Below are 3,757 nucleotides of genomic sequence, written 5' to 3'. Positions count from 1 at the left end.
AAAACTGGGTTGAAGGTTTATGGATGCACAAGTAGTATCTCTACTTGGTGCGGGAGTTTTGGCCAATATGAGGTGTTAGCAATCGTCACATGCTAAGGGATCTCAAATCGTATAACATTGTTTGGAACCAACCAAACACAATTCATTATGTTGTCTTCCTTGTCCAACCTCTACTCCTAAGAATGTAATAGTTTGGTGAGTGCTCACAATTGTAAAAAGTGTCTAAGATGATACATTTATATGTGAACCTCTCTTTCCTTATTACTTCTTATCAATTGCAACAATGACTGAGGTCTATGTTGATTTATTCTCAACAAGTTTCAATCATCATACGTGTCATATGTGAAGTTATCACTTTCCATAAGATCGTCTCATGATCTTTCATGCTATCATTCTTTTCATACTTTTGATCACGACATAAAGCAAAGCCCTTGACTAAGATACTCTTTATTATATAGCTCGTAAGCTCGAATACATCGGGGGAGAGACAAAAGCAAAAGACTCAAACTAAACACTAAAGACTTATTCCTCTAAGAGAAGAAATAAAAACTGAAAAGGAAAGAACTAAAACAAAGGTAAAAGCAAAAGATATAAAGGTGATACGATACCAGGGCAACTCCCCCAAGCTTGGCAGAAGCTAAGGGGATTGCCCATACCAATGCTTAGTTGTCTTCCTTTGGTGGTGATGGTGGTGGAGTTGTTGAAGCAGTCTGACCCTCCGTCTTCCAAGGCATAGGTGCTCCATCATGGCAGGATGAATGAGTCGCCGGAATCCTCAAATCTGCAGCCAACCTTATTGATTTAAATTTATACTCATACTCACTGTTTTGGTTCTGCAGGTCATAGATCTGGCCCTGAAGTTGGTCAACCCTGTCATAGAGCCTGGAGAGGTGTTTCCCAATGTCAATGGAATCCATCTTGTGATTGATGGTGAACTCCGTGATCATCACGTGGTTGGCGTTGAGTCCACGCTCCACCATCCCTTGGCACTTGAAGACTTGTTGCTCCATTGCTTCGAGCCTCGTCTCCATGCTTCCGGTCTTCTTAGGCCCCTCAACATCACGGATGTGCAACATCCCCTCGCTCATCTCGATAGATTGAGGGTGTTTCAGCACTTCCGTGAGGTAGAGATTGATGACCTTCTCGAAGATCTTGTCCTTAGGAGCGTTTGGGGAAGTCATGATGATCTAGATCTGCCACAGAAATAGGCTCGAAACGAAAACAGAGGAAGACTGCGCGATACGGAGATCAAAACCTTCGGGCGAATATATATTGATTTTTTCTGGACCAGAAGGAGTGCTCCGCAAGAAAACGGAGTCCGGGAGGCACACGAGGTGCCCACAAGCCCCCTAGCCGCCACCAGGGGGAGGCGGCTTCCAAGCTTGTGGCCGCCTCGTGCGCTCTTCGGACTGCTTTTTATTTTTCTAATTTTCCAAAAATTCCAAAACGGAGGAAATTTCCTATTGGAAAAGCATCCGAGTCCAATTTCTTACCGAAACAGATACCTATTCGTTTTCAGGGTCTGAAACGGGCTGATAAACATCCCTTATGTACTCCTCCGGAGTTATGACATTGATGATATTGGTCTCAACATTTATGGGAGTACTGGAGATATAATGCTTGATTCTTTGGCCATTTACCACTCTAGGAAAATTTCCTTTCGTGTTATTGATTTTGATGCCACCGGAACGATATACTTCCTCGATAACGTAAGGACCTTCCCATTTAGAGAGAAGCTTGCCTCCGAAGAATCTCAAATGAGAATTGTATAGCAGGACATAATCACCTATATTGAACTCTCGTTTTTGTATTCGTTTGTCGTGCCATCTCTTAACCTTTTCCTTGAACAACTTGGCATTCTCATATGCCTGGGCCCTCCATTCATCTAATGAGCTGATATCAAACAACCGCTTCTCACCGGCAAGTTTGAAATCGAAGTTGAGCTCTTTGATTGCCCAATAAGCTTTGTGTTCCAGCTCAAGAGGTAAATGATAGGCCTTACCGTAAACCATTTTATACGGCGACATGCCCATGGGATTCTTATAAGCAGTTATATAAGCCCATAGTGCATCGTCAAGTTTGCTAGACAAATTCTTCCGAGATCTATTGATGGTCTTTTGTAGGATCAATTTGATCTCCCTATTACTCAAATCCACTTGACCACTAGACTGAGGATGATAAGGAGATTCAACTCTATGGTTGACATCATACTTAGCGAGCATCTTGCAGAAAACACCATGAATGAAGTGTGAACCGCCATCAGTCATCACATATCTAGGGACTCCAAATCTTGGGAAAATGACTTCTTTAAGCATGTTAATAGAGGTGTGGTGATCAGCATTTTTAGTGGGAATAGCCTCTACCCACTTGGTGACATAATCCACAGCAACTAAGATGTGAGTGTACCCATTGGAACTCGGGAAGGGTCCCATACAATCAAAGCCCCAGACATCAAATGGTTCAATGATAAGTGAATAGTTCATAGGCATTTCCTAGCGCTTACTGATGTTCCCTATTCTTTGGCATTCCTCACAAGACAAGACAAACTTGCGGGCATCCTTGAAGAGAGTGGGCTAATAGATACCTGATTGCAATACCTTATGGGCAGTTCTATCTCCAGCCTGGTGTCCTCCGTAGGCTTCGGAATGACACTTCTGCAAGATCTGTCCCTGTTCATGTTCACGCACACAGCGTCTAATAACACCATCTACTCCTTCCTTATAAAGGTGAGGATCATCCCAAAAGTAGTGTCTCAAATCAAAGAAGAATTTCTTCTTTTGCTGATAGGTGAAACTGGGTGGTATGTATTTGGCTAATTTATAATTTGCATAATCGGCATACCACTGTGCACTATGTGAAGTGCGGATGACATTTAATTGCTCATCAGGAAAGCTGTCATCAATAGGTCGTGGGTCATTAAGGACATTCTCTAGCCTCGACAAGTTATCTGCTACAGGGTTATCAGCACCCTTTCGGTCAACGACGTGCAAATCAAATTCCTATAGCAGGAGAACCCATCTGATCAGCCTAGGCTTAGCGTCCTTCTTCTCCATAAGGTACTTAATAGCAGCATGATCAGAGTGAATAGTGACTTTGGAGTCAACTATGTAAGATCTGAACTTTTCACATGCAAACACGACTGCTAAAAACTCCTTTTTCGTAGTGGCATAGTTTCTTTGGGCACTGTCTAGAGTTTTACTAGCGTAGTGAATAACATTCAACTTCTTGTCAACTCTTTGTCCTAGAACAGGACCAACAGCATAATCACTAGCGCCGCAAATGATTTCAAAGGGCAAGTTCCAGTCAGGTGGTTGAACGATAGGTGCGGTTATCAAAGCCTTCTTAAGTATTTCGAAGGCTTCCTCACAATCCTCATCAAAAACAAAAGGAACATCCTTCTGCAAGAGGTTGGTAAGAGGCCTAGAAATCTTAGAGAAGTCTTTCATGAACCTTCTATAGAAATCAGCATGACCTAGGAAACTTTGTATACCTCTATTATCTGTGGGGCAAGGCATTTTCTCAATTGCATCAACCTTAGCCTTATCAACTTCAATGCCTCTTTCAGAGATTTTGTGTTCGAAGACGATGCCTTCATTAACCATAAAGTGGCACTTCTCCCAATTCAACACGAGGTTGGTATCTTCGCATCTCTGTAAGACTCGATCAAGGTTGCTGAGGCAATCATCAAAGGAAGACCCGTAAACGGAGAAGTCATCCATGAAAACCTCGACAATCTCTTCAGAAAAGTCAGAGAATA

Source organism: Hordeum vulgare, chromosome 7H (assembly GCF_904849725.1).
Source record: "Hordeum vulgare subsp. vulgare chromosome 7H, MorexV3_pseudomolecules_assembly, whole genome shotgun sequence".
Lineage (NCBI taxonomy): Eukaryota > Viridiplantae > Streptophyta > Magnoliopsida > Poales > Poaceae > Hordeum > Hordeum vulgare.
The sequence above is the reverse complement of the archived record's forward strand: the minus strand, read 5'-3'. Positions refer to the sequence as shown.